This window comes from Eubalaena glacialis, chromosome 13 (assembly GCF_028564815.1).
Source record: "Eubalaena glacialis isolate mEubGla1 chromosome 13, mEubGla1.1.hap2.+ XY, whole genome shotgun sequence".
NCBI classification, from domain to species: Eukaryota; Metazoa; Chordata; class Mammalia; order Artiodactyla; family Balaenidae; genus Eubalaena; species Eubalaena glacialis.
Genome location: NC_083728.1, coordinates 52,253,273 through 52,265,635, shown reverse-complemented (window position 1 = coordinate 52,265,635; position 12,363 = coordinate 52,253,273). Strand labels below are relative to the sequence as shown.

The window sequence follows — 12,363 nt, the reverse complement described above, 5'->3', positions numbered from 1 at the left end:
TCATTTGTCTTGCTTCATAGCCACACACACACACACACAAACACACACAAAACCTTAAGCCAGGGTCTCAAAGTGTGGTATGTATGACAATCCATTGGGTGAAGAGAAGAAATATTAGGACTTCTATTTGTAAGTTTTTATATAAAAATGGCAAAGTGATTAAGCATTATTGAAATAGAAAGATTGACAGTTGTGCCCTTCCTTGGTCTGTGTGTCAGAGTCTTACATGACTGGTGTATGGGGTCACCCTGAGGGAATGTGGGAACCCCCTCAGTGCCAAGGACTGAGGGTTACACTCTCCCAGTGGCTTCCCAGCTACTATGATAAAAAGCACTTTTGTGAGCTCCACTAAGTGAATGTACAGATTATATAAATCTAGGTTTAACTGAACTAACTCTCTCAATTTGGGAAAGTGGCTTTAAAATATTCTAGCCAAGAAATCGCAGATTGAAGATTATTTTAATATCCAAGCACAGAGGAACAACAACAATAAAAACAAAGGCAGAGTTGACCCTTCCATTCCCATTACCCCTCCTGAGCCTTATTACAAGGTAAAAACTATAACGATCCAATTAGTATGACAAGAATTCAGTCAAAAAATACTGGAAATGAGGATATACAATCATTATCATTGACAATGAACCTAACCCTATGTGTATATTGTGGTTTGAAAACATCAGCAGATGGTAGCATGAAGCCATGGTGATAATCAGGATGTGGATACAGCCAGCATCCAGGGTGTAAAAGCAGACACCTACGGTTTTTTTCAGCAGTGTTTGAAGTTTTGAGATACTCAACCCGGTAAGTTATCAAAGTTTCACTCAGCTTAAGAAAAATATTGAAGTTTTTCAATAAAGAAAGACCAAAAGCTACCAACAATTGCAAAAGCTACCGACAAAGCAAGCCCTTTTCTTTACGCCAAGTAGAGGTGGCTACAGTAACATGGAGAGAACGTGAAGGTGAAACGCCTCCCTTTATGAGCGACATGACTGCAAATGCACAGCCAACAATGCCGAAGATTTAAAGATATATGCATTAGAACAAATTATGCTTTACAGAGCTTTGCCATTGAGCTGAATGAAAGTACGGATATTTCCTATTTGTCTCGCTCTGTTGTTTGCTAGATTCAATTTGAATAACAAAATACACCAAGGGCCATTTTTTGTGAGCCACTAAACCATTATATTCCTAATAATAAATGACTAACAAAAATTGATTCTGAAATTCATATGGAAATGAAAAGGGCCAAGAATAGCCAAGGCAATATTGAAGAAGAAAAAAGTTTTTGGATTTTTCCTTTGGGGATGTTCAGATTTCCAGGAATGGAGTCTTCCGGTCTTGTATCTGGATGGAAGAGATTTGAATTCTAGCTTTCTGGGAAGCTCCAAAAAAGGAGTGAGAATTTCAGCAGTAGCGTTTGTCTAGGCATTTGGTCAGTTAGTCCCTTTGTTTTCATTATTGTGTTATTGTATTAATTCTACCTGGTGTCCTCCAGCCAATGACCCCATTATACACTTTCAAACAATGTCTTTATATTAAAAGGAATGAATTTTCGATTAAGTATAATTATTTCTGCAACTTTTGGTATAAAACTTTTATCAACTAAAAGAAGTTCCCTTCTGTTCTTGATTTGCTGAATTGGTCATGAATAGGTATTGAACCATATCAAATACTTTTTCTGTGTTAATTAAGAAAAATCCCATGACTTTCTCCTTCATTTAATTATTATGGAGAATGTACCATCCTTACTTTCCTGGTATAAATCCTTCTTGAACGTGAAATATTTCTATATGCTGTTAGATTCAGTTAACTGATATTTTATATAGGGTTTCTGTATTTATGTTCATTAATGAAATGGACCTAAGATCTTCTTTCCTTGTATTGTTCTCATCAAGTCTTAGACCCAAGATGATGCCATAAAAGGGTTCAAGCAGACATTTTTTCCACTATCTTCTGGAACACCTTATTTAAGACAAGAATTAGCTGCTCTTGGGCTTCCCTGGTGGCGCGGTGGTTGAGAATCTGCCTGCTAATGCAGGGGACACGGGTTCGAGCCCTGGTCTGGGAAGATCCCACATGCCGCGGAGCAACTAGGCCCGTGAGCCACAACTACTGAGCCTGCGCGTCTGGAGCCTGTGCTCCGCAACAAGAGAGGCCACGATAGTGAGAGGCCCGCGCACCGCGATGAAGAGTGGCCCCCGCTTGCCGCAACTAGAGAAAGCCCTCGCACAGAAACGAAGACCCAACACAGCCAAAAATAAATAAATAAATAAATTAAAAAAAAAAAAAAAGAATTAGCTGCTCCTTCAAAACCTTTTTAAGAATTTATCTTAACCATCTAGGCATGTGAGGTTTGGGGAAAAATAGGTCTTTGACCATAATTTCAATTTATTTAATATTTATTAGTTATTCAAGTTATCTATTATTTACATACAAATTTGGGGATGTTATATCATTTTCTAGGAATTTAACCATTTCATGTAGGATTTTTAATCATTTGCATACATATATAATAATAGTCTTTTACTTTAAGTTTCTGGTGTGTCTGTAGTTGTTTACCCTTTGTCATTATTTGCAGAGGTCAGAAGTCAGACTATCTTTTCCATCTTTTCAAAGAACGCATTTTTGGTTTCAGAACTCATTTATTTTTTCTCTCTTTCATGAATCTCTGCTCTTTATTCCTTTCTTCTTTTGTACTTACCTTGTTATGCTTTTTCCAGATTTTTTTTGTTGAATATTTATTATTAATATTCCTGGTTTCCTAATTAATATTTCAAGGTGAAAAAATTCCTTGTAAGTGCTGTATTTAGCTATGAACCACAAATTTTGAAAAGGAGGGCTTAATTATCATTCAGTTCTAAATATTCCTTTGTTCCTTATTTATTTCATTTTTAGCTCAGGGGTTAATTAGTAATATATATTTTAATTTATAAATATATCAGGTTTTTAGCTATAATTTCTAAAAATGGTATTCATTTCTAATTGATCCCATTATGTCAGAGAAAATAGCCAAATAGAGAAAATATAATATTTGGTTATTTGGAAGGTACAGAGGTTTTTGTTTTTGTTTTTTTTAATTTAGTTAGTTAGTTAGTTTTGGCTGTGTTGGGTCTTCGTTGCTGCACGTGGGCTTTCTCTAGTTGCTGCGAGCAGGGGCCACTCTTTGCTGCGGTGCGCGGGCCTCTCATTGCAGTGGCCTCCCTTGTTGCGGAGCATGGGCTCTAGGCACGTGGGCTTCAGTAGTTGTGGCACACGGGCTCAGTAATTGTGGCTCGTGGGCTCTAGAGCGCAGGCTCAGTAGCTGTGGCACACAGGCCTAGTTGCTCCGCAGCATGTGGGATCCTCCCGGACCAGGGCTTGAACCCATGTCCCCTGCATTGGCAGGCGGATTCTTAACCACTGCGCCACCAGGGAAGTCCTGAGGTTTACTTGTTGGCCTAGTACAACATTTTTTTTCAAAAATGTTCCTTGGTGGGGACTTCCCTGGTGGCTCAGTGGTTAAGAATCTGCCTGACAATGCAGGGGACATGGGTTTGATCCCTGGTCCAGGAAGATCCCACATGCCACGGAGCAACTAAGCCCGTGCACCACAACTACTGAGCCTGCACTCTAGAGCCTGCGAGCCACAGCTACTGAGCCCGCATACCACAACTACTGAAGCCCACGTACCTAGAGGCCATGGTCCACAACAAGAGAAGCTACCGCAATGAGAAGCCCACGCACCACAACAAAGAGTAGCTCCCGCTCACCACAACTAGAGAAAGCCTTTGCGCAGCAAGGAGGACCCATACAGCCATAAATAAATAAATAAATAAATAAATTTATTTAAATTAAAAAGTTCCTTGGTGATCAAGAAAAATCAATCTCTCTGTTTCTCAATATAGAGCTCTATATATGTCTGAGCTCAAGCTATACTGTACTATTCTGGTTTTTATATCTTATTTTTAATCTACTTGTTCTAATAGTTTCTGAAAGGGCTATATTAAAGCCTCAAAAACAACTAATGCTTTATCCAGTTCTCCCTGCTGTTCTATCAGCTGCTGTTTGGTATAGAAGGGCTATATGTAGGACATATCTATATGTAGGACAGATATATATTTTTTGTCTTACTTTTCCTCTGCAGTTAAATAACATTTCGTTATTAACGATATTTTGCCTTGAATTTTATTTTGTTGAATGTTAAGATTGCTACACCAGCTTTACTTTGATTTGTATTTTCCTGGTATAGCATTTTCACCCCATTAGTTTCAAATTTTCTTTACCTTTCCATTTTAAGAGTGTCTCTTGCATATATCATTGGATTTTAAAATTCAGTCTGGAGACTTTCCTGGTGGCGCAGTGGTTAAGACTCCGTGCTTCCAGTGCAGGGGACCTGTGTTTGATCCCTGGTCAGGGAACTAGATCCCACATGCCTACCACAACTAAGAGTTCACATGCCACAACAAAGGAGCCCGCCAACCACAACTAAGGAGCCCACCGGCCACAACTAAGGAGCCCGCCTGATGCAACTAAGACCCAGTGCAACCAAATAAATAAAATAAATAAAAAATAAATATAAAATAAATAAAATAAAATACAGTCCAAGAGTCTGTTTTTAAGCTACATATATTTATTACAATTAGTAATATACTAGATGTTACTCTACCTTCTTATTTTACATTTTCTGTTCAGTGCATTTTTTTTTCTTTTTTTTCCCTCCTATTCAGTAGATTGAATTTACTCCTGCTAATTTAAAATGAAGTCTCTTCATTCTTTTTTATGGTTGCATATTATGCCATTGTATGAATGTGCTGTAATTTATTCAATTCATCCATTATTGATAGACATTCAAATCTTTTCCAACTGTATTTCAATCATATTTTATTTCAAATAATGAAAAACCTTGTTCATGCTTCCCAATTCAAGTTGGTCTTGCAGGTTTACCTTCCTGGGTGATGTTGGCTCCTGGAACTGATGGACTTTTTCTTAAGTTCTCTCTTAGACTGGGTTCTCCAGAAATGGTCCCTGAGATGAGCATTCCTGTGAAATGGCTTACTGAGTCCTGAGCCCAGGAAAACCCCGTGGGAGAGTGGGGAAGAAGGACAGGAAAGGAGGCCAGGCCAGGTGCAGTATCTCGCAAATCAGCTGGGAAATGACTTTGGTTGGCTCTAACAGGGGAGTTATGGGGACAGTACAGGTCCCTCCTGTGCATGTCCTGACCAGGGCAAGATGCTGCTCCCATCTAACATTGTATGAGCCATTCAAAGAGACGTAAATCCGTAACGTCTCTTCCCAAGGAGCCATAAATCCCAGCACCCCTGCTGCCCATCAGAGTAGAAGAGCCCTAAGGGCAGTTTTCTAATCTCAAAATTAATGACGGCCTTTAAGGCAAGGAGTGCCTAGGCCGACTCTTGCCTGCTCCACCTAGAGGTCATGTGGCCTTAGGCAAGACATCACAACCTTTTTAAGCCACATTTTCCTCACCTGTAAGTGGGGATGATAATAGTTCTTATAGCAGAAAGCTTAGCACAGTGCCTGGCACAGAGTAAGTGGCGATCTAAGTGCGTGTCAATTATGATTACTCAGCAGAACTTTTCTAAAACAATATCTGAAAGACTGAGCTTTTTAAACAACCACCAGAAAGCACCTTACAAAACAAAGATGCCAGTATATTTATTATTTATATAAAATACGTAAACAGGAGAAAATCCCTTAAATCATGAGTTGCTGTTTTCCTTGGGTCTTCAATAGTCGTATTATTTTATGAAAAACTGGACCATATTAAATTGCTCGGACCTTTGAAATTTGTAAACTTGTGTAAATTTCACATTGGAAACAAGCGTTTATGTGTACTGTCACTTAAAGCACAAATTATGGTTGGTATAAAAGGTTTTAATTCACATAAATTCAGTGGTAAAAACTTCATACCAAGAGGGCTTGCCACACCTACAGTGAGGCTACTGGAAGTTATCACAGTTGGTTACGTTCTCTTAGGGTGATGAAGTATTGGGATTGGGAGGAGGGTAAGAAGGGAAGGATTTTTTAGTTAGGTTTGTTCAAAAGCAGACCCTGGGCAAGGGCTTGAGTGCATGTAGTTTATTTGCAAGGTGATTAGTCAAGGTTCTCCAGAGGAACAGAATCAATAGGAGAGTATACATAATGAGGAATTGGCTCACACAATTATGGAGACTGAAAATTCCCATGATCTGCTGTCTCCTTCCTGGAGACTTAGGAAGGCTTCCAGCGCAACAGTGAGGCAGGAAAAAAAGGGGGCAAATTTCTTTTTCTGCATTTTGTTCTCTTCAGGCCCTCTCTGGATTGGATGATGCCTACCCACACTGGGAAAGGCAATCTACTTTACTGAGTCTACAAGTTCAAATGCTAATCTCTGGAAACACCCTCACAGATCACACAGAAGTAATGTTTACTCTGGGCACCGCATGGCCAGCCCAGTTGACACATAAAATGAACCATCACGGGAGGTGACCCCAGGAAACACAGGGAGGGAGTCAGGAAGTGAGGCAAGGGAGGGAGAACAGTACTTACGAGCAGGTTATCACTATAGACTCCATGGTGCTGGAAACCCTCTGAGAAACCCTGTGGAACACATCCTCAGAGTGGGGAGCTGGGGTATTGATCCACCAACTCCCAGCCCCCTTTTGTTGAGACTTACCCCAGAGCTGTTGAATCCTCGACACTTACAGGTTGTCCTACAAGTGGGTTGACCAAGTTCACGGGGTGCTGAAGAAAGCCTTTGAGAAGAAAAACAAGGTGATAAAGATGCTTGGGGTGGGAAGTTTACAGTATACATGAGAGCTGTCCAATGCAGCTGCAGGTGAACTCGTTGACCGAGGAACACGGGGTCGGGCACCAAGAGCCCCTGCTACAAATGCCTTGAAAATCCATCTTGACTTCAGGACACAGTGAAATGTAATATCTCATGAACCCAACTTTTACTTATTGCAGGAAGCAAAATATCACTCTAATGTTATTGCTTCTAAAGTTTTGTTCCATAAAACAAACTTTCAAAAGTGTGCTCTGAGAGGGCCATTATAACTAGTCATCTTTCCTCTTATAAAGAACTATTGCTTAATCCTGTTCTCCTAGCCACATTACAAAAACTATTATAACTTCAACAGATAATACACCCTGAGTCAATATCAGATGTGTCATAAATTAATGCCGGCACCAGTACAATGTTTCAGTCACCATATCTGTTACAGAAAAATCTAAATGTGTTAATATCATCCAATCACTCTGCCCTCAAGTTTTCCAGGCCATTTAATTATTAAATTTCTCTTTGGAAAGGGATCCCTATCGTAAGCAATCCAGACCTTGGTGGATGGCAGGGTTTTCTCCGAGGTCACCAGAGCTTTTAACCGCTGCCTAAAGTGCATCCCGTGTTGATTAAGATACCCCAGATTAACTAGATTTAGCCGTGGCAATCACACTCCATTCGGCAGGGCTCATCTCTGGTGAATCGTGGACATTAATGACAGTTGCAAGAGCTCAAATATTACGTAATCACTAATTACATTCTGCTCAATTAGTGGAGGCTCATCAGTGTGAATCACTAATGGCTGATCACCCTGTTCTCTCTGGGAAGGAAGAGATGGGTTGCCTCGTTTCCTGATTGTATTAGCATAGACACAGATGCTGTTAACGAACGTGGGTGATGATGAAGAGGCTCCACGTCTGTGATGGACAAAGGCAAGAGGATGGCCACCAACACTTCATTTTGAACCTCAAAGCCGCGTGTCTGTGGTTTGTCAGTGTGACTCATTCACTTCCCACCTTCCAAATGGAAAACACACGCAACATCCTGGCCAAACAGCCACTTAAAAACTTGTGCACAAAGCCAGCTAAAGACACACACACACACACACACACACACCCTTGGACGTGTGTGTTTCTTAAATTGATTTTCAGAGATCCAAGCTCTAAGGATTTGTGGGACATTCAAGTATGAAGCCTGTGACAAAATGGGAAGAGCACATCTGAAATGGTGAAGCCCTTACCAGATTTTTCTTAACCCTCTGTGTGTTGGGCCTTATTAGCTGCTTAGGCTCCCGTAACAAAATACCACAGACTGGGCAGCTTCAGAATCTCCTAACATGAGTGGATTTATTATTTAAATCTAGTGGGAAAAAGTTGTACTTCCTGGGGGGATTAGTAGATGTGAAGAATAGGCATTCATTTTTAAGTTACTGAAAATATGTGCAATGTTCTAAATAATAGCAAATATTAGTGGATGTAATTTATTTTCTCACTTCTGGAGGCTGGAAGTCCAAGATCAAGGTGTTGGTAGGGTTGGTTTTTCTGAAGCCCATCTCCCTCATTTGCAGACGGCCACCTTCTCGCTGTGTCCTCACCTGGCCTTGCCTCTGTGTGCGTGCTGGTATCATGTCTCTCCTTGTGCCCAAATTCCCTCCCCTCCCCTTATAAGGACACCAGTCATATTGGATTAGGGCCCACCTTAGTGACCTCATTGTAACGTGAGTACCTCGGAGTTAGGGCTTCAACGCATGAATTTGGGGGCACACAATTCAGCCCATAAAGCCAGGATGTGCACAAACTATGTCTATTCTAACCCAATAAGTTCTTGCTGGAAGATTGGCAGCAGACTTGGACTACATGAACATCCCAAGAGCCCCCTTGGGTGAGAGCTGTCCGGCCCATAACAGCAGGCCACGGCCATGTGTGACTGCTGAGTGCTTGAAATAGGGCTAGTGCCACTGAGGAATTGAATCCTTAATTTTGTTTCATTTTAATTAATTTAAGTCTTCAAACTAAAGGAGAGTAAATATGTTTTCCTGTGAAACACAACTTTATTGTCTGAGTAGAGATACATTTCACTTGAACTATTTTTTTTTTTTTTTGGACAGGAAAGTAGAATTTATTGGTGGGTGTGTGTAAAGAAGGGACAGCACCAAGGCTCTCATGAGTGCAGGGAACTGCACTGTCCACCATCTGTCCAGGGAGCACGATTAGGGATGTATTTGACCCCAGAGCTATCCAGGATGACTCGCTTTTCTGCCACCATGTCTTCAAATTCATCTGCATTAAGCTTAGTAAATCCCCACTTCTTGGAGATGTGGATCTTCTGGCTGCCAGGGAACTTGATCTTGGCCCTGTGGAGGGCCTCAATCACATTCTCCTTGTTCTGCAGCTTGCTGCGGATGGACATTATGACTTGGCCAATGTGGACCCTGGCCACTGTGCCCTGGGGCTTTCCAAAGGCATCGTGCATACCTGTCTGGAGCCTGGATTGGGGACAGCATGCCAGTCATGATGTCCACTGGCAAGGGCTGTCTCCAAGGCCCCTTAGGACAACCCACACAGGCAACAAGCTGCATACACTACCGAGGAGGCTGCTGTTTGCAGCCATTGCACACCGGGCCCCCATGGGGAAAAGAGCGCGGTCAGCTTAATTGTCTGCAAATCACTTGAACTATGAAAAATGTTGTGTCTCAACTGTGATGGTCTATCAGTGTGAAAAATACACTGACATTCAAAATTTAGAATGAAAAATATGTACACTATCTCTTTAATAATTTTTATGTTGATTATGTTTGAAATGAGGACATTTAAAATACACTAGGTTAAATGAAATACATTATTAAAATTAAGTTACCTGTTTCAGAAACAGGGTTATAGATACAGAGAAGGGGGAAGGACTCGGGGGGAGGAAAGAAATGGGTGAGGGAGATTAAGAGGTACAAACTTGCAGTTGCAAAATAAATGTCACCGTTATGACGTGTACAGTGTGGGGAATACAGTCAATAACTATGTAATGTCTTTACATTGACGTATTGTAACTAGATTTATCCTGGTGATCCTTTTGAAATGTATAGAAATATCAAATCACTGTCTTGTGTAATGGGAACTAACAGTGTTGTAAGACAATTATACTTCAAAAACAAACAAACAGAATAAGAGATCGAATTTGTGGTTAGTGAAGGTGGGTGTAGGTATGGGGAATCAGAAGAAGGTGGTCAAAAGTACAAATTTTCAGTTATGAGATAAATAAGTACTAGAGATGTAATGTACAACATGACACATATAGTTAACACTGCTGTATGTTATATATGAAAGTTGTTCAGAGAATAAGTCCTGAGAGTTCTCATCTCAAGGAAAACTATTTTTTTCTATTTCTTTAATTTTGTATGTATATGAGATGATGGATGTCTACTAAACTCACTGTGATAATCATTTCATGACGTATGTAAGTCTAATCATTATGCTGTGCACCTTAAACTATACAGTACTGTATATATATTAAGGTATATGTCAATTATACCTCAATAAAGCTGGAAGAAAAAAATAAAAATTAAAAATTAAAAAAATTAATTTCACCTGTGTCTTTATACTTTTTATAATGTGGGTACAAGAAAATTTTAAATTACGTGTCTGGTTGGCACTATATTTCTATCAGACAGCATCAGGTTAAAATTTTCATCCTCCAGTATCCCATTGCTCACCAAAGTCAAGTCACCAGGTAAACAAAAAGATTAATTCCTTTTGCCAAAATGATTAAAGTTTCAGGTCCTTTGTGTCTTCTTTTACTAAGATTAAGATAAGCAAAATCAACCATTTCTTCTTGGATAATATATTATTAAATCTCCCATTACTAGCCATATTTGTAATATTTTCAACATTAAAATCTTGTTAACACATAGCTACCTACATTTAGGAGTCAGCAGTAATTTTCTTCATAATGAAAAGGTGCTTCCTTATGAGTTCATCCTGCTCTCCTCGTGCCTCTGGCTTTTTCCCAGGACACCCTGACTGCATTCATCCCCCGATTCTTCTCACCCTTTTTTTCTGTCCTCCTCCTTCAGTCGCCAGGAAATTCTTAGATAAGACATTCTTTCCTTATTTCTATTTAACACACGCTGAAAACCCACTCTCATTTCTTCATCTGAAATATGGAAGCGACATACTGCATTTCACAGCATGAAAAGTGGAAGAATTACAAGTTAAAAATTCAAACAAAATAAATGTTTGATAGTATGTCAACGTAAGTGGGTTGGTTGTCTCTAACCCATTTTAAGCAGCTTAATCCCCAAATGTCGTAAAGAACAACTAACAGGCAGCAGACGGAACTTCTGGACACCTGACTCCATGGCTCAGTTTGGTCTTACCCAGCCACCAGCACGTCTCACCCCCAAGAAAGACCGTCTACAATTCCCCAAATGATCACAGAATTCATCCAATATCACATTCTCATCCTGAAATACAGGACAGGGGGCAGTAAAAGAGATGGTTTTTGCCTTATCCTTTTGTTCTCTCTGGCTCAGTCAACCTTTAGAAATAACGAAATCAATGCAAACATTTGTTGGAAGGATGCCCACTTTGAGGATCATTTGCTACCTAACTGCCTTGGTCATTTACATGGATCCCAGGGAGGATTTCAGAGTCTCTCACCCTTGTTGGTCAGATAAAAGGAAGAGTCAGGTGTTGAGTTTGGTTGTGTGTGTGTTTGTGTGTGTGTGTGTGTGTGTGTGTGTGGTTTAATATTTGATGAAGCTTCCATTTCACATACACAAGGATTCCCATGTGAGTTTTATTTTCCTGTCCTTTAATTGAAGTGATGCAGATTGAATCAAAGACAAAAATGCATTCAGATCCAAAAGGGAGAAAATATTTACAGCCAGAAAAGTGACATAAAAGTGTCTGGCCTCGTATACATTAAAAAAAACATTTTTTCGTGTACGTAGTAGCAGCAATACATGGTAGAGTGGCTTAAATTAGAAAATACAAGGAAAAGAATGGTTGGTAAAGACAATCAGCAGACAAGTACAAAAGATCTACCTACCAAAACTAAGGAGGGCAAGATAGAAAAGGATATACATCAAATCCTCATGTGATGTAAGAGAAGTTCAGTAGAAAATATGGGGAGATAAAAAATCAAGAACATTGGGAGGCCATGTTAATTAGAGTTATAGAGGCAATTACTGGAAGACAGAAAATTGTTTTAAAATTCTTTGACCCATTGGTTATTCAGGAGTATGTTGTTTAGTACCCCCATATTTGAGAATTTTACAGTTTTCCTCCTGTTATTGATTTCTAGGTTCATACCATTGTGATCAGAAAAGATACTTGGTATAATTTTAATCTTTTTAAATTTGCTGAGACTTCTTTTGTGACCTAACATACAATCTATCCTGGAGAATGTTCCATGTGCACATAAAAAGAATATGTAGTCTACTGTTGGTGGATGGAATGTTCTATGTATGTCTGTTAGATTCTTTTAGTCTAAAGTATCATTTAAGTTCAATGTTTCCTTATTGATTTTCTATCTGGATGATCAATTCATTGTTGAAAGTGCAGCATTGAAGCTCCCTACTATTATTTTATTGTCTATTTCTCCCTTCAGATCTA

The 12,363-nt window shown here is 39.7% G+C and overlaps 1 non-coding gene across 1 annotated transcript; it reads right to left on the bottom strand.

Moving 5' to 3' along the window:
* Positions 1 to 9,285: 9,285 nt before the first annotated feature.
* On the bottom strand, positions 9,286 to 9,420 carry LOC133104619 (small nucleolar RNA SNORA70). The gene has a single exon (XR_009703676.1). It is a non-coding gene; the product is annotated as a small nucleolar RNA SNORA70 (small nucleolar RNA).
* Between the last annotated feature and the right edge of the window lie 2,943 nt (positions 9,421 to 12,363).